The sequence below is a fragment of the Electrona antarctica genome, assembly GCF_951216825.1.
Source record: "Electrona antarctica genome assembly, chromosome: 20".
In the NCBI taxonomy this organism is placed as follows: Eukaryota; Metazoa; Chordata; class Actinopteri; order Myctophiformes; family Myctophidae; genus Electrona; species Electrona antarctica.
The window spans coordinates 18,425,941-18,448,261 of NC_136801.1; the positions used below are offsets into that span (position 1 = coordinate 18,425,941).

At 44.6% G+C, this 22,321-nt stretch overlaps 1 long non-coding RNA gene across 1 annotated transcript in view; it reads left to right on the top strand.

The window, feature by feature from the left end:
• The window catches only part of LOC306913087, a 98,489-nt gene extending 78,600 nt beyond the window's left edge, over positions 1–19,889 (top strand). Inside the window, exons 3-4 of the long non-coding RNA XR_013788476.1 lie at positions 15,003–15,167; positions 19,738–19,889. This is a non-coding gene — a long non-coding RNA (uncharacterized lncRNA). The remainder of the gene's footprint in view (positions 1–15,002; positions 15,168–19,737) is intronic.
• The last annotated feature ends 2,432 nt before the right edge of the window (positions 19,890–22,321 follow it).

The window sequence follows — 22,321 nt, forward strand, 5'->3', positions numbered from 1 at the left end:
TTGCCGTTTCGTGGTTGGACAAAAATCCTTTCTCTCCATCCACTACCATTGAAATAACAGGTTTTTCAGTTGCTTCGTATTGATATTCTGTTGTTATTTTAAATTTGGTGTCAGTAAAAAGGAACATCACAGGTGCAGCATTGTGACTGGGAATATCATGTTTGTTTTTAGTTTTTTCCAAAAAATATGTTTTACCAAATTCAACATAAACAAGGCGGAACCAGGGCAGAACAAGGCAGAAAGAGCCTGCGGTTTAGTTACTCAGGGACCAATCAGAAGGCTGACAAAGGGTGAATTTTGCATATTGAGTGTTTTTAAACCCAAGCTTAAATTGTGTGTTCTACATCTCTTTTGCCAAACAAACAAACAAATAATACCCAGCATTTCAGTCGATGAATACTTTAGTTTCTTCTGACACAAAAATGGTGAATTGTTGTTTCTCCTCTCTTCAGTAGTAAGTATAGTTGGTTTTACTTTTAACGTGTAGCTGTTAATTTGGTGCCGTGTCATGTTCGCCAACCTTAATGCATGTTCGGACTAACGGGACTTCGGATCTATGGGCAGTTCCCGTTAATTTACTGTTCCATGTGAGCGCTGTGTTGTGGGCAGTGTTCCAATTCTAACATCGGAGCGATGCCAATTGAACAACTATCATCGGCCGATACCGATGTATTTGCCGATCTATCGCTCATCCCTAGTTCCTACTGAAATACAGTACTCATATTGTCTGGCATTGTTTATTGTGATGATGTGCAAGCGCTTGCCCATGGGTTTGTGTCCCACTTGCGTGTTGGTGCGTGTGTGCGTGCGTTGAAAAGCTTAACAGAAGTTCTTTGCAGGGCTCTACTTCAGTACCACAAGTGCAGTGTCAACGGAGTGGCATGGCGCTGACTGTGGCTCCGCTGTTCATGTTTTCTTGTTTCATGTTTATTTAATGTTAAGTCTTTATACTATGAACTACTTTGCATTTTTTATCTTTGCGGTATAGGTCTGTGGCACAGTGGCACACCACCGTTCAGGGGTCATTCAGACTCCTGCAGTTTGTCTAATGTTTATATGCTCCGTTGTACAATGGTGTCGCATGCTGAAAATAACGGACTGCATTTATATATTTTTTACATTACAATGTACTTCTCATTCACCCATTAACACATCGATGGCAGAGGAAACCATGCAAGACACCAACCTGCTCTTCAGGACACTTAGCCTGGAGGAGTCTGGAATCGAACTCGGAACCTTCGGATTCAAAGACGGCTGCCCTACTTCCTGATGCAGAGCAAGGAAGCTTTGAGAAGGAAAGGAAATGGTCACGTAACTGGGCTGCGCCATGCCACTTTCATGGATGCTTTCATGGGAGCCAAACTACACCCAGAAGTTGCAGAATGCACTGGAGTCAATGAGAGCTCAGTGACCAGCTCATGAACAAACACTATTTCTGAATGACTGAGACCTTTTGTAAAGTAATCGCTTCTGGAAAATAACAGAAGACATGTAACACATTATTGTCTGCTGTGTTGCTTTTCGATGTGTACACTGTGTAATGTTATAGAGGTATGCTATCTAAAGAGCACAAAGCACCTTTCTGAACGTACAAAGTATCGCAAGAATTCCCACCGTTTCCTGTCTGTCAGTCAAATCTCGCGATACCTCCTAGCCAGAAACGATACCTGCTGCTGTTTAGATCCTCAAATACAATTATATACTGTGAACTCTGTGCAAATTGAAAAGCAAGTGATTAAAAACAACCTGGGCTATGTCTTCATTTATATTCCTGAACCAATTATATGACAAAGGTCTCAATTGTTCATAAATAGCTGAATAAATAATTGTTATGAGCTGTCCAGCCGGCTCCATTCACTGCCATGTATTCATTGAACTTCCGGTGTGAGTTTTGGCTCCCATGAAAGTGTCATGGCGTAGCCCAGTCACGTGACCATTTCCTTTCCTTCTCAAAGCTTCCTTGATCCAGTGCCACTGGTTACACTGAAGGAGGCTTCATAGTTGAAATTTATTTGGCCATATTGGCCTGCCATGTTGGTTGCCACCTGTCTGTTTTATGAAGGGAACATGGTGCCTTTGCCCAGTTACCAAGTCTCATGGGACATACCTTTGACATTAGATTAACTCCCTTAGGTCCTCATTCACAAAGGAGAAATACGCAAGAGTGTAACGGAAGCGGAACGGAAGCGTAAACTGATGCGGGAAATTCCGTCCGATCACGCAACGTTGTTTTGCCGTGCAATTCAAAGAGCTGTGTGTACCACAGGTACGCAGGTACCTGGACGAGCGAATCCGTGCCATAATTGGTACCAGTCTACTTTTTTATATCCATATACCGTTACATTTGTGCATGATTGTTGTTTCTTTTATATATGCCTACATTAAACAATACACAATTCTTATAGGAGAGGTGTCGTTGTACGGCATAGAAGGCGCGGTGGGGATGGACACCGATGCGCTGGATTTGGATCTCCAGCTGGACGCATCTGATGGTATTTAAACTATTAGGCCTATAGGCTTGCATTTAATCAACACATTATAGACTTGAACTGTCCTGCTTCTCCTTTGATATTGAGCACAACACAGGCTCCACACACTCGATTCAAGCAGCATTGCTCCATAACTAAATGTAGATAAAATATACGATGTTGTTAAATAAGGAAAAAGGCACAATAAATAATTGTAACTGATTTTTAATGGGGGAAAAAGGCACATCAAATGATAATCTTCATTTTTTTTTAACAGATGATGATGCTGCTTCCGTGGCGTCCGCGTCCTCGCGGCGCTCCAGTGCCTCCACCACCTCGCAGGCAGCTCGGTGCCGCACGCTGTCCTCGACCACCACCACCACCTCCCAGGCCTCGGCTGCAGCCGGGCCATCCGCTCAGCCTCGGGCTCAGCGCTCCACCACCACCACCACCACCACCACCTCCCAGGCCTCTGCTGCAGCCGGGCCATCCGCTCAGCCTCGGCCTCAGTGCTCCACCACCACCGCCGGCTCTGCCCCTGCTGCTCGCAGGCCTCCACCAGACAACGATGAGGTGCCCTCTACCTCGGCTTATGCTCCTGGTTCTGCAAGAACCAGAGTTAGGCGAGCCTCGGAGCCTGCCCCCGTGGCTGACCGGGACGCCCGGGTGGAAGTTATATCAGCCGAGGTCTTGCAGAACCAGGGGCATTTGCTGAGGGCGGTGGAGAGGGTCGCCTCTGTCGTGGAGGAGGGTGTGAGGGCGGTGGAAAGGGTCGCCTCTGTCATGGAGGAGGGTGTGGGGATTCTGGGCAGGATCGCCACAGCCCTCGAAGCCATAGCCTGCAGGAGAAATGAATAAAATCATTAAACGAAATGTTGAATTTGCTTCATGTGTCTATTCTTCAAGGTTATTATATAGTGAACTAAAACTAACGAAGTAACAAACTGAAGGAAAAAAAAATGTACAACGAAAACAACCGATATGAAACTGTATTGTGTAACTATTACCATGTGATCAAGAAACAAACTGGCTATATCAAATCCGCTAAACTATTTAAAACTAACTGAATTAGAGGGTCGAAAAACATCAAGTAAAATGATAAATTAAATTAAACTATATTCATCCTTACTTCAAAAACGAGCGATCAGTTGTCGGCGCAGGGCCAGTCCTGGCCTGTTGGCCTCTGCGCCAATGGGTGGGTCCACCGGCATGTCTGCAGGTGGGGGCAGTGCCAGTCCCTCTGGAAGGGGCACACCATGCCGTTCGGCGATGTTGTGGAGCGCGCAGCAGGCCATCGTGATCTTGCAAACCTATAGATGGGAACAAATTAATAGACTGAACAAAACCTGTTCTGTTATAGCATGCCTTAATGCCTACCGTTTTCAGCTCATGATGGTCTTGTGTGTGTGTGTGTGTGTGTGTGTGTGTGTGTGTGTGTGTGTGTGTGTGTGTGTGTGTGTGTGTGTGTGTGTGTGTGTGTGTGTGTGTGGTTTTTTGAAAAATACCTTATCGGGCTTGTAGAGGAGCTTCCCTCCTGCCGTGTCCAGGCATAGCCAGCGGACCTTCAGCCTCCCGATGGCACGCTCCACAACTGCACGGGTTCTGACATGGCAGTCATTATATGCCTGCTCTTGTTGGGTCTCGGGCGTGAAAAGTGGCGTCATGAGCCATGTTGCCACGGCATATCCTTTATCACCTGGTATAGAGATAGATATGGTTAGCCATACAATTCTGTCAATTTAATGTCCATGAGCCAAGTGAGGGGGAATGGCACTAAATATATACAATTGAAAAAACACTCACCAATGAGCCATGCGTCTCCAGCAGCCCCCTGTGCGAGACGCATGCCCACACTGCTGTTTTGCAGGATGAAGGAGTCATGGCTGCCGCCCCCCCAACGGGCAACTGCATTTAAAAAAATAATTTGTGCGTCACAAATCAACTGCACGTTGATGGAATGGTAGCCTTTTCTATTTAAAAATGGGTATGGTTCCACAGGTGCCCTGATGCGCACATGGGTCTATTGCCCCGATGACGTTTGGAAATCCTGCAGTGAAATGAAAGTCCTGTTTTATTGGTCGCTGTTGTTCAGCATTGTAGGGGAATGAGATGTATTTTGGAACCATGTGGCGGATGATGCCATCCAGCACCTTGGGGAGCGTGCGGCTGAGGGATGACTGAGAGATCCCGGATCTATCGGCTACTAGTCGTTGAAAGGATCCAGTGGCCAGGAATCCTAACGTGCAGAAAACCTGCACATGTGCAGGGATGGGATGTGACCTATAATAATAATAATAATTAATAACGGCAACAGGCTTCATTTATTTTATATAATGCATTGTAAACAAATAACTGCTGCATGGCATAGGTCTAAATCTGGGCAAAAATAATTCAATTGAAACCATTTTCCGTACCTGTTTGTTTGTCTGGTCAGCTCTGGCTCCAGTGCATCGCACAGCTCGACCAAACAGTGCCTTGGCAACCGAAAGCGGCACCGGAGCCACTCGTCATCCTCCTCAAAAAAATTAGCCCGGTCTCTGAAGATGCGTTCTCTCCGCATAGCTCGGTTGGCCAAATCATCTAGCAGCAATAAATCAGCCATATTGTTGATTGTTCAGTCACACAGGTTTTATGCTGCTCCCCGGGGTCCTTATATAGTGCCATTGATCACTTAGAACAAGCTGGTCCTGATTAGCGGCACATTTTTTATTTATTTTTTATTTTGAGAGAGGCTTCTGAGAGTGAGCATGCTAGAAATATCCTAATAAATAAATAAAAAGGTGTCGAGCTTGCGGGGCAGTTTCTGTATAGGATCATAGGTTAACTTGACCAATATGCCTCTAGAATGCATGTATCTGAGGTTTGGGGACTTTTAATTGATTCAGAAGACTAAAGCCTTCAGAATAAATCTACGCTAGCCGTACACTACCCTCTGAGGTGGCGCAGCTTTTAGCGGAGATTCCGACCATCCGACGTCACCGTCAAGTTCACGTTGAAGTTCATGAATTCCCACGTAATGTGGGAATCCACGTAAATGCCTGTCCGCTCACGCTCCGCTCACGTTACGTAACGGTATGAGCGTAAACGCCGTTGTGAATGAGGACCTTAGTCTTTAGGATAAATGGAGATGAAGGTGCTGTCTCACAAGGCAGCATTGCTCCTGGCTTTGGCTATGGCCAAGCACATATCTGCAGGCCCTCTTAAGTGCACCCAAAGCACATGGAATTTGCAGATGACTATTGTAGGGTGATTCTTAATCCTAAACCAGCTTTAACCCCACCCCCAAATAAATCCCCTTATGGGGTGTGTTCCTGTGGAATTGGAGGCTTCTAAGCCTTCAATCTCCTATCTCAGGAACAACAGACGCATACATTGCGAGGACTATGTCATCTGAGGAGGTTGTTTGTTTCATGGGTAAAACTTCACAGTGGTAAGCCCATTACTAAGCAACACCCCTCCCATTGGATTTTGGATACTATTGCTCTATCGTTTACCAGCAAGAGCCAGGTGCCACCTGTAGCTCTGAGGGTACATTCCACCGGGGGAATCAATGGCAGAATCCATGTTCAGAATATTATACAGTTGGGCTTCGCCTTAAACTTTTACTTTGTTTTGGATGTGACTCCACCTTCATGACGTCCTCTGTCCTGATTGTGAACTCCCTACATGGTCCTCCCTAAGGGGAGCTCTCCTTATGCATGGGGAATTAAGGACCTCCAGTGCTGCCTTGTTATACCCGATATGATTGCATTCATTAAATGTGGTGAAATTGTCTTACTGCACAAGTGAGGAAGAGTGTTTTTCGCAACGCGACCGAAGCCAGACAATTGTATAGACTGACCAGAACTTTTAGTGCTTCTGACAGGCGCCAGGGGTTGTTGTTGTTTACGCATGTAATGAGAGAATGTTCTCATTATAGTTGCCTATAGTTTTGCAGTCTGTATAGCAGAGGTTCCCAAAGTGGGGTCCGGGGACCCCCACGGGTCCTTGAGGGAGTTCCAGGGGGTCCCCAGCTAAATTATAGTTTGGAACGGACCCTTATGGGTCTGTAACTCTGAGAGTGTACAAATGGAACCACTCTCAGAGTTAAATTAACATTGATTTTACAATATAAATGGAGGGTCCCAGAGCTAGAAATGCCATTAAATGGGGGTCCGTAGACTATTGCATGTAAAACTGGGGGTCCTTGAATTTAAACGGGTTGAAAATCACTAAATCTTCTGTTATGGGGTCCCTGGCATATCTTTTCAAATGGGGGTCCTTGGCATATATTTTCTATTGTGGGTCCCAGGTCTAATGAGTGTTAATTTGGGGGTCCTTGACATGAAACAGTTTGGCAACCACTGCTGTATAGTTCTTGAGATGGTGGTGGGCACACTGCACCACCACAGGGCTGTGTGGAAAGTGTGACCCATCTTTCTCCAACCCCACAAGTGCTTTTTAGGATGCCTTAATGGGTGGTGAGAAGTGTGATCCCTCCCACCCAAAGAGACCATTCACGCGGAACATCTCTCTCAGACTGAAGCGGCGTCTCTCTCTCTCTCTCTCTCTCTCTCTCTCTCTCTCTCTCTGGCAGAGCTCACTGTGAAGTCTGTAGTAGGAGAATCATCTCCCTAATGGTTCACCATCTCCATAAAAAGAAGCAGAGAAAGAGAAGTTGGAGAGAGATGATTGTGAAATTTTGGGAATTGGAGGGACAAATTAGGACAGACACGGAGGGTAGGGTGTCAGTGTGGGTAGATGGAAGGAAAGAAAGAAAGAAAGAAATTAAGAAAGAAAGAAAGAAAGAGAGAGAGAGAGAGAGAGAGAGAGAAAGAAAGAGAACATTGATAAAGGCGATTAATTAATAATGCCTCATCATCATCAAATTAGGGGATTAGCATTTGCTGGCTGGAGGCAGCAAGGTGTCTACTGTCTACTGACCTATCGGAGTAATTGATTAGAGTGCACACATTTCCAGAGTAAGTCCATTGAGCAAATTAAATCAGATCAAACCGGTCAGAGCCTGTAAATATTAGCGGTTGACTTGTGTAGCGGCCCTCGATTGTTGAAATGATGACAAAGATGGATGGTCTCGACGGGTGTATTTATTTTGTTCCAACACCGTGAAAACTATAATAGAATAAATAAATACTTTTAGAATCATATACATTTCATAGTTTCACATAATAAAATCTGTGCATTAAATTCATTGCTTCAGTAGTACAAACAATAAAATGGTTAAGTTACCGTCAATTATAATTAATGCAGTGATACAATAACTCAATTTCAAAGTAAGACAAATGGGTACCAAAGCAAATGCATATTACACAATAACCAAATACACCAGAAACCAAAACGAAATACCCAAAGAAAATACAATTACATATTAGGTAAATCATGAATGAAACCCCAATTGAAACAAACAAAGAAACAATATTGTACCTCACTCCGCCTATCGAGGGTGCTAACTGCAGAACCAACTTGAACTTTGGGGCGCACATCAAACAGTCACATCAATGGTCACAACATGGCGTGACAGGTACTGTAGACATAGACAATAGAACACCTTCAGTCAACTGTTCACTAAAACTGCGTCTTACAAACATTTCATACCTTGTTACGTTGTATAACAGACACGCTGGTATGCAACTGCAAACAAACGCTGGTGTGTGTCTCTACCCCTCTCTGACTCAGTGTGTGTGATGTGTGTGAGGCTTAGCCTGGCTAATAAGCCAGACTAATATCACACAACACTGTCGCGGTATATTAGTCTGGGCTGGCTCCACTTGGATTTCATTTCCCGGGGGGCGGGTTCAAACATTTTCTCTTTGACGCAATTGGTCAGAGCTACTGTCAGTCAAAAGTCTCAAGCATTGAACGTCACTGTACCAAAGCCCGCCCATATTGCATACCGTGTCCCGATTAGTCCGACCTGTTCTCGGTTGTAGGAAAGAGGCGTGCTACTGAGCCTCGCCAGACCGTAATCCGCTGGTAGGCAATTTTTTTTGCCAACGGCTGATTCGGTCTGGTTTATTAACCAGGCTATGTGAGGCTAGCAGGCCTCAGCTAAGTGCAGTGCGGTAACAGGAAGTTTCAATACAAAAGTAACCCAAACATACCGGAAGTTTCAAAATAAAGTAAACAAAAAATAACGTAAATAAACAAATACATTTCAAAATAAAGACGTGATTGAAGTTAAAAGAACCCAGTGTCACCGACACTTACAACTTGCATTGCAGCACATGTACAGTACAATACATCCAAATAGAGAGAACGGGGAGAGATTTGGATGTTCAATGTACATTTTGAACGGATAGGCTCAAAAATATTGCGTGACCACTGACCTCAATGACGCAAGCCCACAGTGAGGCTCTCCAACGTTGAGGCGTTCGGCCCTAGTGGTAAGAGTGGGGACTGCAGGCGGACCTGTGGAGTTATGACGAGGAAACCCCGTGCAGCTGGGCTTTAACATTGAGCGCTCGTTTGCACTTCCGCATTTTGGACACCAAATTTTGGTGTCCAAATCGAGTAGACGGTTCTTCTGGGTGCTTCAAAACGCAATCCTTTGGCATTGTTCCTCCTGGCAATTGAGTATTCGAAAGATGCAGTTTTTGTGACAGTAGCTATCAGTGTGTGACGTGTTATTATTTAGTTTGATGAAACAATGATAACTGAGAACACTACCCTCCCTCAGAAATAATACATCCAGTGCAACACAACGTGACGCTGATTATGTGTGAAGGTACTGCATAGTGCCATGATCCAGACACTGGGTAATGGGAGACGTTGTCTTTAGGTCATTTTTAGGCCTGACATTTTTAGGCATTTTGTACTATAGGTGGGTGATTTATTATATTACTCTTTGGATTAATTATTACCCTTTTCACCGTCAGTTGATGCTTCATATCCATACAATCTCTGGGCTCATTTGTTTATTTTTGGAACACGGTTCTTATACCACGATGCTATTGATGCCCCTTTGGCTCTTTATATTCTAACTACTATTCAGTCTTTGTTCCCAGTGAAACACTTCGTATCAACAGTATAGTGACCTGCAAGACCTTTGTTTTCTGTGTAATAGGAACACAATGCATTGCCAGGGTGCTGTCTAATTGAATTCCAATAACAGGTAGCAGCTGGGTAATCACGTGCATCATGCTGGAGGTGTTTTAATCAACAGATGTATGTGCAAAGTTCACCTAGCTGTTACTGTGAAACCCAGATATGGTCCATTATCACAGCAGTCACATTTAAATGGCCTGGTAGGAGCATTTACCAGAAGCAATAGGCCTTTTCTGTTATTGTTAATTATCCCTGTTGGCCTAGAAGGAGTGTGTTTACCACAAACAATAGCCTCGTTCTTTCTTTTCTATTATCCATGCACTGCAACAATAACCCTTTCTTCCTATTGTTCGTTATCCATGGCCTGGCCTGTTATATGCGTATATCAATCTAAATGTACTTGCGTATAGAGATTATTGAGAATTGTAATACACCTTGCACCTTCCGTTTTGGCCTTAATGTCGAGTTGCTCACTTATAAAAGTACTGCACGTCAGTTAAGGCAGGGCCCAGTAAATTGAAACTGATGAAGCGTAGGCGTAGCTATGGCCATAAATGCTTTCCTGACCTGAGTTCACAAAACATGATACATGGGTGCATGTATCATGTCCTACTAACCCCAACAGTAAATAAAGATTCGCTAGAGGTCTTCGGTGGTCTACCTCCTGAACCGAAAATACCCGACCATGCCAGAGACGCGTGCAAAAACGGCCATAGACACTTGTGTCACAAACGTGCTGACCTCATCACATTTGTGATGACGGCTATGGCCTTTTTAAGCCCAAGGAGTGTTTTTCGTGCAAAACTAATGCTTGGAATGGATTCAGAATGATGAAAACCCCCTAGTTTGACACGTAACATGCTACTTAAAGCATAATGAAATTTAGAACATTTTGCCTTATAATGGTTGTATGGTACCCAAACTTTCAGCAGCTGTCAAAGATTCCCCTAGGGTGGTTGAATATAAACCAATGTGAGATATGTTAGTAGACACCTTTATACACACATTGGTGAAGAAAATTCTTGGTAAGAAATGTATTCCCAGATTGTATTAATATCCCCTGACTATTACTTCCTTGCTCTCTCTTGCTCGTCCTCTGCAGCAGCAACTCTCCAGTGTTCCATACGCCACATGCATGCTGAATTTGCTGTGGTGGACAGTAATGAAGTACATTTACCTTACTACTGCACTTAACCACAGAACACCAACGTTGAAAATTCTAACACCATCACTAACATTGGGTATATTTTACCCCGATATAATAAATTCCATCAAAATATATTAAAGCACAACATGCAATACATGGCACTTTGAGGTCCTCTTCTTTAACACGTCGGATGCCTAAAACGTCGTACACATCTTAGCAAATAAACTACAGTACTTGTATTGTTGAATAGGTCTACTTATGACTCCCCTACTTTTCTAGGACGGGAAAATAACATTACGAATCCACCATGCAGCCCTATTACAAATATAGTGAAATAGTGAAGCGATATGTTGTGAGCCTGTAGATCTGCTATTGTCACTATATTTGAAATGTTGGAAATGTCTTAGAATTCGAGGGAAATGTACTGGAGGAGGAGTACTTTAACTTAAGTCCAAATTTGAAAACTTGTTGTGGAGTAATTTTTGACCAGGAGTATCTATACTTTGACTCCACTATAGCCACATGAATGCTGAAAGAGAAGAGGGAAGCCGTCCAGAACGCAAAGGGATGCTGTTGCTGTGCTCGAATTTTCAAGGTATCTATTTTTGAGCCAGGCTCTGTCCACAATTCTCTTTGTACGCCTGTATTAAGGTTGAAATGCTTTGAATGAGACAGCAAAGGTAGAATCCCACTCCATTCCACTTGACCCAGGAAACAATAAAACGGACGCATCAAATATTCCACCTTTGTTGGACCTCTGAGTCGTGAAACACGACAGTATAAAACCTATATGTTTGCCCATCTTTTCGGCTTATTATTCCTTTAAAGTCTTTCATCATCTAAGACAGAAAACAGAGCAGTGTGAGGCTATATGAACACATTCTGCTGCAACCGGCTACCAGACAACAATCCCAGGAGAACTAAGAGACAAATAAGCCTTAGGGGAATGCAATATTTCATAGCTTCGCAGGTTTTTTTGGACAGCACTGGCTCTGTATCGCTCAGTGTCCAGACAGAGTCCTTTTAATATGCACAAAACAGAAACCTGTCCTGTCACAGCCCATTACCACACAGCATTGTTACGCCCGATTTGCAAGCTCACATCGTGTCGTGCTGTGATGACTTGTAGATTGGCATTTGTGGCATGCGACACCGCGTGTAATGAAGTATAAACCAAGCCTCAGTCTGAAGGCATGCTGTGAATTGTGTGACCAGATTCCCTGCAATTCACCCTCAGTTTATGAAACGCAGAGGAAAAGGTAGACCACAGTCTAATACTGCATCATCATCCGTTGTGCCTCCCTCAGACACAAGCTCCGCTGTCCGGTTTCCTTTGAGCTCCACCAAGAGTCCAGAGAGTGAACTCACACTCTAAACCTCCCCATTTGTCTCCATGTGCAGTCAGAGGTGCCTAATGCTCGGTGGGTGGGAGGATGGAAGGTGTGTGTGTGTGTGTGTGTGTGTGTGTGTGTGTGTGTGTGTGTGTGTGTGTGTGTGTGTGTGTGTGTGTGTGTGTGTGTGTGTGTGTGTGTGTGTGTGTGTGTGTGTGTGTGTGTGTGTGTGTGTGTGTGTGTGTGTGTGTGTGTGTGTGTGGCAGGGAACGTTGGGAGCATGGGGGCCATAACATCTTATGTCACACCTACCTCTCACAACCGCTAATATGCCTATTCCCCTAATGCATCATGACAATCAAGTTGTTTTTCTTTTGCTTTCTTCTTTTGCCTTCCATCTCCTTTTTGATGTAGCAGAGCACAGTTCAAGAAAGAACTGCCACAGCCGCCACCCACCATGACACGCACGCACGCACGCACGCACGCACGCACGCACGCACACACGCACGCACGCACGCACGCACACACAACACACAACACACACACACACACACACGGATGCATGTGCCTCCCCTTAAAAAAAGAAAAGAAAACAACAAGAAGACGTGTGACATTTTTTCATCCCGTCTCTATTTCAGGCTGTGCTCGGCGAGAAAAGTTCCAAGACAGGAACTTCTGTAAGAGACATTTTCTTTCTTTCTTTCTTTCTTTCTTTCTTTCTTTCTTTCTTTCTTTCTTTCTTTCTTTCTTTCTTCCCTTTCACAAATATATGGATGGAGGGGGCACGGGTGTAGTGGTATAGCTTCAGGTTTAGTTGTGGCGTGGATGCTGAGGATGGACGGTGCTGAACACGATGTTGAGGATAGACGGTGGCGTTAGGAGCAGCACCGAGGAAGCACAGGAGGAGTAGGAGGAAGGGGAGGAGGAGGAGGAGTACAAGAGGAAGGGGTATGAAAAAAAGAGAAGAGCGGGAGGCAGAGAAAGCAGGATGAATTATGAATGGGGGGAGGGAGAGAGAGAGCCCTCACTCACCCACCGTGGAGCGTGATTCATGACTCCTGCATGTATCAAATAGCCCCTGCAGTCCTCTGATGGGCTGGGTTAGCTGTGACGAGCTTACCAAATCTTACAATAACTGTGGAAGCTGGGGCTGAGGTGTGTGTGTGTGTGTGTGTGTGTGTGTGTGTGTGTGTGTGTGTGTGTGTGTGTGTGTGTGTGTGTGTGTGTGTGTGTGTGTGTGTGTGTGTGTGTGTGTGTGTGTGTGTGTGTGGGGGGGGGGGGGGGGGGGGCTGGGGGAGTACTGGGCTGAGGGGTTATCAGGGACGATGAGACACCTGGTCCCCCACACGCTCTCTCTCTCTTGGATGCACTCACTTATCCTAATCCTAAACTGCTACTATTCTAGAAGCACAGTTTGTTAGTTACCCCCCCCCCCCCCCCCCCCCCCCCCCTCTCTCTCTCTCTCTGTCATGTCTCACACTTAATTCTGAACACAATACTGTGGTACACAATAACCTCAAACGGTAGTTTACAAACAACTCTTCTCCTGTCCTGTGTCATGCATCTATCAGGTAAAAACGGTCATAGGCACGGTCGCTGTATAAGAACCTCTTGCTACGTATCTGCATTTCAAATGGATCCACATGTTCCCCCGCATACCGCATACAGTATGCCATCTGAGCGGTCAACATCAAACTTGATCTGTCTGTCTGTCTGTCTGTCTGTCTGTCTGTCTGTCTGTCTGTCTGTCTGTCTGTCTGTGCCTTTGGTGCCCATATAGGGGGATCTCATATGTCGCTCTGTCTGTGCCTGTGTTTTATGCCCATATATGGCAACTGATGTCATCAATATGACGTCATAGTAGTAATCTGAAGTCATGTGATGTTATAGACATCATAGTGTGATCTCTATTGTTAACTGCAAGACAACACTTCCGTTAGGAATGCATAACCGGAGAAGCATAAGCATTTCTAGTAACTGGCATAATTTTTTAGTAAAAAAGACTGTTATTGAGTCGTCACAAGATTTTGAACTTTGACACCACTAGCAGTCAATAATGGAAGATGGAATATATGCATGCAGAGCAGCAATTCATAATGAACTAGAAATGCACAATTGGATGAGGTTAAGAAACATTAATTCCGATTCTAAATGCGCACAAGTTGTGCGCAAGCAGAGCATGCAAGTACTGCTACTAACTACTAACTAGTCTATTAAAACGGCTGTTCTTCCTTTAGACAAGTTATTGTCCTTATACCAACCCTGAAGCGTACCTTAGTTACGTGACGTCACTATCACCAGCCAATAAGAGACCACCATTCTTACCCACGTACCTTAGTTACGTCATCAAGAATGGTTGTCCCCCATTGGCCGACGGACAACACCGACATACGCACACCGACATATACAGAGCCCATTACAGTACTTGCGCGCTCTGCTTGCGCAAGTATCAAGCAAGTACCAATATTTTCTTCACAAGACATTTTCATGGCTTGTATTCATCTGAAGCCAAAGCAAAGACATCACATGTTTTTTACTAGTTTCCTAGTAAATACGAGAGCTGCTGACAGCTCCAGAGTGCGTTTCCTAATTGACACGATTGTACTCGATACAAATTAATCTCCCCATTTCAAATGCCAGCAGGGAGTTTTTGCAAGCTGGAAACTATGAAAAGAATCACACTTGTGTGAGTGGCGCCTGGTTTGTTTAACCCATTTAATCAGAATTGTATCCTCGCAATTTCAGAAATGTCCTTAAATCACCCTGCACAATAGAGTTTGTTGAGCCATATCATTATGTTTAAAAGTATTTGAAAATACACATTTTCAGATCAAGTTGAGTACTTTGTTGAAAGCCCTAAGTTGCTCTGTTGTTTAATATTTGTTTGTCAATGATACAATTATAAATAGGCTATAAAACAAACCTTTGCCTGGCTGGAAATTAAACATGTTCAGTGATTGTACTGTACCTGTCTCTAGAATTAAGCTGTGTACTTACTGTATGTTTTGACAGGATACAGTTATGCCAGATGTATGGAGGATGGAGATGACTGGAGATGCTGCTGGAGGCGTCGTCTGAGGATGAACTAGACGGAGAGGGGGGCTCTATCTCTTCATCCATGGGTTCCAAAGTTTGACCCTGGCCATCATTTACTCAACTGATGACGTCAAGCTCAAAGTAGGAAGCTTGTTTTATATTCTTTCTTTGCTGCTGCTGCTGCTTGTAACCCATATACTGCCTCCTGCTGGACGCAGAGCCAACCGCAGACTGCCGAGCCGATTTCAATGCAGCACACGCTGGACTCATATCCTGTCTGGGCGTCCATCTTTAATGTTTCCAATAGGGTCCACCATGCTCAACTCAACATGCACTGCATGTTGATCTGCCGTTGACGGTAGTGAGAACACATGTTCACTTGGAATTGAAGATGATTGATTGATTGATTGATTGAAGAATTTATTAACAGTTTGCAGAATTACAGTACATTTCAAGCACAAACTCAATACAAAGGCTGTTAACTGTGAGTGGACGACCCAATTAAGCATTACACTTGTTTCCAATAGGGTCCACCATGTTCAAATCATCAAAAACATTTAGAGACGTACAAATAGACGTACAAATAGACACTTCTATATAGACAGAACAGGAATTCATCATAAAGGAGGTAAAAAGGGAAAAGAAACATATACAGTGAGGGAAAAAAAGGGGTGGGCGGTGGGGGGGATTCACGTTCAGCTCCGTTAATTTGTTTGTTTTCCTTGGAGGAGCTGCGTTGGGTCCCCAAGTCGGCTCCGTGGCCGTACCTTGAGTTGGCTGTGTGGCCGTCACCGCCTCTTGTGTTGGGTCCCCAAGTCGGCTCCGTGGCCGTACCTTGAGTTGGCTGTGTGGCCGTGACCGTCTCTTGTGTTGTCCTTGCGTTGGGTCCCCAAGTCGGCTCAGTGGCCATACCTTGAGTTGGCTGTGTGGCCGCGACCGTCTCTTGTGTTGTCCTTGCGTTCGTGTTTGAGGGACTCCGATTTTACAGGGGCCAGTTTCGAATTGCAGCCGTCCGTAGGTGCCCTTTGAGGCGGTTTTGAAGGAGTCAAGGGATTCGCATGTCTTAATAACAGTTGGTAGGGCGTTCCACATTTTGGTGGCATAGGAGCGAAAATAATTTAGTCCCTTGTTTGTGCCGAATCTGGGTTGTACATGGTTCGTTGCACTCCCTCTGGTGTTGTGGGTGTGGACTTCGTTAACATTAAGGAAGTATCTAGTACATGGGTATCTTGGTGGTGTATCGAATCTTGTGGACCAGACCCATTGCAAGATGCTGTACTCTGTCGTCGACCCTAAGCCATTCCAGCCTGTCGAAGTGGGCAGGGGTGAGGTGGGTTCGGGGGGCGAGGTCAAGTAGGAGCCTGACCAGTTTGTTTTGGGAAGTCTGGAGCCTGGTTTTAAGGGCCTTTGAGGTGCTGTGGTACCAGGAGGTGCATGCATAGTCAAAGAAACCCTGTACAAGGGCTCCTGTTAAGGTCTTCAAGGTGTTTTTGTTGACCAGTGAGGAGATCCTGTAAAGGAATCTTGTTCTATGGTTGACCTTTTTGATTACGTTGGTGGCCATTTTATCACCCGAAAGATTAGCCTCCAGGATGGAACCTAGGTAGGTAATTTCATCTTTACACTCTAACCAAGAAGCCATTTGCCTTGCTGAGATTACTATTAGAGCCAAAGAGAATGGATTCAGTTTTTCCCAGGTGTAAAGATAGTTTGTTATCAGCGAGCCAGGTGCAGATTCTACCGAGTTCAGAGCTGAGGGCCTTTTCAACCTGCAGTTTGTTCCTGTCCGAGACTAGCAGTGCCGAGTCATCTGCAAACAGGAACAAGTTGCAGTCACAAGCTGAAGACATGTCGTTAACATATATTAGGAACAGTAAAGGTCCTAGTATGCTCCCTTGTGGAACGCCACAGCTCACTGGGAGGGGGGGGGACAGTGTTCCATTCACCTCCACCATCTGTTCTCTCCCCTCCAGGTAGGATTGCATCCAGCTCACTGATGTGCTATCGAAACCAATTGCCTTTAGCTTGTTAACCAGTATGGAGTGGTTCACGGTGTCAAAAGCCTTTTGGAGGTCCAGCATGACCATGCCGCAGTATTTGCCAGCATCCACCTCATGTTTGATGTGGTCGCTCAAATAGAGAAGGCATGTGTCAGTGGAGTGGGACGTTCTGAAGCCAGATTGGAACTCGTACATTAATTTATTAGTGGCAAGATACTTTTCAACCTGTTCATAGACTATTTTTTCCATCACTTTCGAGATGGAGCTAAGAATAGAAATAGGGCGGTAGTTGCCGGGGTCTAATTTACTCCCTTTCTTGTGCAAGGGGGTTACTTTGGCCAGTTTGAAATCTTGGGGGACCTGTCCCTGTTTGATGGAGAGGTTTACTATGTGGGTGATGACTGGAGCTATAGAGATGGCTGAGTCTCTGAGAAATTTGGAGGGAATAGTGTGTCTGTTGTGGCTGTTGTTCACTTGGAATTGAAGATGTTGATGTGGATCTACAGTGTGTCTGTTGTGGCTGTTGTTGAAGCTCATGAGTTGTGATTATAATATTGTATTAAGCCTACATATAAAGTCCTACACTTTATTGTCTCCACTAGGCCGAAGGCATGGGGAGAGAGTATATTTTGCACTCCGTCCGTGTGTGTGTGTTGGCTCCCTGGATGCCAACAATGAACCTCTGCCCCAAAATTTCCAGAACGGCAGTTATAGCACCACCAGAAGGCCGACTTTTGAAAAACAAATTTTTTGATATTACTCCTCCAGATTCTGTCCAAAAATCATGCAAATCGTTACACACTATCTCTATAGTCATGTGTTCAATACGGATCTGTCCGATATTTCATATTCCATCCTAATTGGCTAACATTGGCTTTCAAAGTTTGCAGGATTTGCCCGTTTGGAACAAGAAGCCTCAATTCATGAGCGCAGCGTGCAATTTACGTGAAATCTTTCACACACTTTCCTACTAGGCTGAGGAATATATCCCACCCTTTTCATATTGGCCACCAACAGGTGGAATTTTGCAAAACACATTTTTGGAACAAAATGCCTCAAATCATCCAATTGCCATCAAAGGCATAAGAACAAATGGCACCCTTTTCACATTGGCCTATTATAGCGCCACCAGGAGGCCACAACCTGACCTGCCCTGGTGGAGACCTGTGCCCCGAGGGGCACTTTTTCTAGTTGTGTCTCATTCTCTAGATGGCTCTGTGTTATTACTTTAAACTTAACCCACATGGTCACAAATTAAATCGGTTAAAGTGCTCAAATATTAAAAGCCCATAGACTTGGCTGCCACTCTGTTTAAAGGGATACAAAAAAAAGTTTTTGTAATTTTTCTTATTTCTTTTTTAGGTTTTCTGAGCTCAATTGTACGGATATAAATTGTACAGATAAAAATAATTTATCTCGACCGGTCAAGATAATAATATCTCGACCGCGGTCGAGATAAATTATTTTTCTCACCATGGCCACTCCAGGGCTCCGTACAATTTCACCCAAAAAACCTGAACTTTTAACAATCAGTAGATTTTCTGTGGTCTGGGGTTTACTGCCTCAAACAAGTGTTCTGATTTTCCTGTTGACTGTGATGTCACAGCCTGCAAATCCCATGCAGTACATGACGGGATTTGCCAGCAGATGTCACTGTTTTCACTGCTTTGCCTGTTTTTATTGCAGCACAAAAGGCTTCACAGACACCAAAAAAAATCCCAGACCACAGAAAATCCACTGACAAATGAATGTCATGAAACCTTTAAAGTGCTCCAAACAAACATTTAAAAAATCACACTTGTGTGAAGTAAGCGGCACCTGGTGATGTTTTTTTAAGTGCTCTAAAACAAACATACCAAAGTGCTCTAAACAAACATTAAAAGTCCATAGACTTGGCTGCGTACTCTACATGTGTTTAAAGTGCTCTAAACAAACATTAAAAGTCCATAGACCACATGAAGTAATTCCGAAAGCCAGACATCGGAGGGGCCAGCACTCCTCAAAAATAGACTGAGGTGGGGGCATTGATGCATGGAAACCTAACGTATAATTTTTACGTCCACATAATATCATCTGCTGCATCTGCTAGAGTTTACCGACATTCCTTACCAACTTAGCCTTAGAGAAAGGAAGGGAGAAAGGAGCAGGAGAGAGTGAGTCACAGGAAGTCTCCCAGCAGTCTAAGCCTATAGTAGCATATCTAATGGCTATAGTCCCCGGCAGGCAAGCCAGGGCCAGCCTTAACTCTTATAAGCTTTTAAAAAATGGAAATTGCTTCGCCAATCTCTAATGCAGAGTGTCTCTGCCTCACAGACCTGATATAGTTAACTTTTAGTGATCAGTTTAGACCCTATTTCCTGCCCCGCAAAATCAAACTCGTTGTTGTCTATATTGCATCACCTCAGCTGATGTCAAGGAAGATGCCAACATACACTGTCTGATAACACAGGCTGAAGTAAATGCACCCAACGCAGGAAAGCTGATAGCAATTTCAATCGTTGCCGCCTGATTGAACTTTTACCATTGTACCATCTATAGGACATGCCCATCCCGGGAGGATGCCTGCCTCGACTGGTGGGAATATTGAGTGGACCTATTGCGCCAAGGCACTGCTAGGGCTTGGAAGTTCAAACCATGATATGATTCAACTCATGCCTGTATATCGGGAAAAGGAATTACTTTTTTTTTTTGGCTTTCGCCTTTTTTTTTAGGGACAGACAGTAGGCTGACAGGAAATGGGGGAGAGAGATGGAGGAGTGACATGCAGCAAAGGCCGTCGGGATCGGGAGTCGAACCCGCGGCACACTGCCAGACTCGGGCTACCGGCCAAGGTGCCTGGCCAGGAATGACATTTTTAATTACAATAATAAACTACTGAGGTGATTACTGAGGGGGGGGGGGGCTAATGATATCAGCCTGGATGAGGTTAAGAAACATTCATTCCGATTTTAAATGCGCATCCATGCGCAGTTAGGGTTGGTTAATTTCCTAATAGTGTCACTGTATAACTTTCTTTTATGAATAAAATGTAATTTTGTGTGTGTCACTGTGTTGTGTCTGTGTCTGTGTCTGTGTTTCATATTTTTACAATCACCTTCACAATTCAGCATGTATATTGTTGGTACCCCAAGGGAGTGCAGTGCTGAGTGTGAAGGCGGACAGATCAGCGCCTCTCTAGAACTGGCACACCAACGGCAACAACAGTGGATTTGGCCCAATCGTGTTGGCTCATTTTACAGCACCTACACTTGGCTATCAGGTAGTAGCTCGCACAACTCCAACTCTCAAAGTCTCCTCGTGTCCTGGTCTGATCAAAATTGATCAAGTGGAGTGGCTCAGTGGTGCGGTACAGAGTGCAGCGTCAGGTTGTGTATTGCTGAGTGAAAGTTCAGCTTTATACCAATCAACTACACAACACCAACATGCAGGGATCATCGCCATGCTGGCTTGTGGTGGACATTTTTGTCAAAATTCTATTTTTGCCATGGACATACAAAATGAGTAGACTAAAGAGCTAGCCATGAATGACCATTACACACGTCTGTAACTCTGATAGTGTCCAAATGCAACCTATTATGGGGGTCCTTGAAAACGCACACAAAATTGTGTCCAACCAATCACCTTCACATTTGACATGTGTATTATGTAATGCTATCGCCCCAAGGGAGTGCAGTGTCAAGTGTACGGGCAGATAAGTATGCTTTACCATACTTTGCATGCAAAGTGAAGGCAAATATGTGACTACACGCAAAACACCGAAATGTCACATGACAAGATTCACATGCATGAAAGGGCTACTTGCATCACAATACATAGTAGCCTCAGATGCACTAGTGCATATTATAGACAAAGATATAAACTTTGTAACCCACCCGGTACCAATTGCCTATGCTGTAATCCTGGGCGCTACTCTCCCTCTGCCAACCTGGGGAGAGCCCTGAGCTGAGCTCATGCTTCTCATCACCTGACCGGGGGGGAGTTTCCCCGGTAGGACATAGCGCGTGGAAGGAACACACAATATTTCCCCCTCCATCAGGCCCCCCAGTATAGAGACCAGGATTCCTGCATGTTTTTTGTGAGGGTTCCTAATAGGGACACGGGGAGAACATGAAAACTACACACAGAAAGACCCTTTCCGTGCTGATGACACGGAGGAGAGAACATATCCCCAGCAGGAATTGGACCCTTAACATTCTAGCTGTGAGGCAACAGCGCTACCGACTTAATGGCTTAACGTGATAGAAATTCAGAGAATTCAAACTCTGATTATGGGCCAGGAGGGTGGTACACTATAACACATAATGAGTGGCTGTAACGACTCACCGAGTCTAGGACGGTTATTGTAATAAGGCAAGGTGGTAAAATGCCAAAGTTGTTTTGTTATTCTTGTGGTGGCATACAAATTATAGTGAAACGATATATTTACATATATATTCAATATGAATTACTACCTTTTGCAAACGATAAATGACAACACGGAGCAACTAAGGGAAATAATCAAAAGCATTCTAAAACTAACCTCTTGAGTTTTAGACACTAACCTACCAAACGAAAATAAAGTGACAACAGTGCCCTACTATTGCCTACTCTAATCTAATCTAACAAACTGTACAAAAAGCAGGCTTCCGTGGCCCGGTGCTCAGAATATAGAATTACTAAAGGTGATAACAACAGACACAATAAACGGATCGTGATCAAACATAGCAACTCTTGCTATACTGATGTTTCCATAGTATTACTCCGTGCATGCTCTCTGCACGGAGGGCGCGCTGCCTCTAGCCTGCTCCACTCTGGAGACTGGCTGTTGGACAGCGGCCGGGAGTGAAGGCTTCAGGACGCCTTTATGCCGTCAGGTGGGCGCAGGTGTAGATGCTGGTTGGAGCAGCGAGATGCAGAGCAGGCGACCAACAGTGGAGCGTTGGGAACGCTCCCCACCAATGGCTGCGCTGACGGATCTGCAGGGAGGGGTTAGGCAAGGGGCGCGCACTGTGCGCACCAACACAGACTATAGGCCTGCGGCCGTAACAGACTGTAATGATTTTCAGGTTGGAAGTGAACGATTAAGAATGAGGATTTCAAACACAACCATGTGTCAGTAAGACACAATAAATCAACATACTACTCCGATAACAGATCATTTACAAATACAGCTTTTGAAGATCTTGTTTATTTACTTACTTACCAATCGCTCCCAATGGAGCATAGGCCATCGACGACTCTTCTCCATCCAACACGACTTTGGGCTGTCTTTCTCTGCCTCGAGTCTCCACATATTTAATGTTTAGTTCACATTTA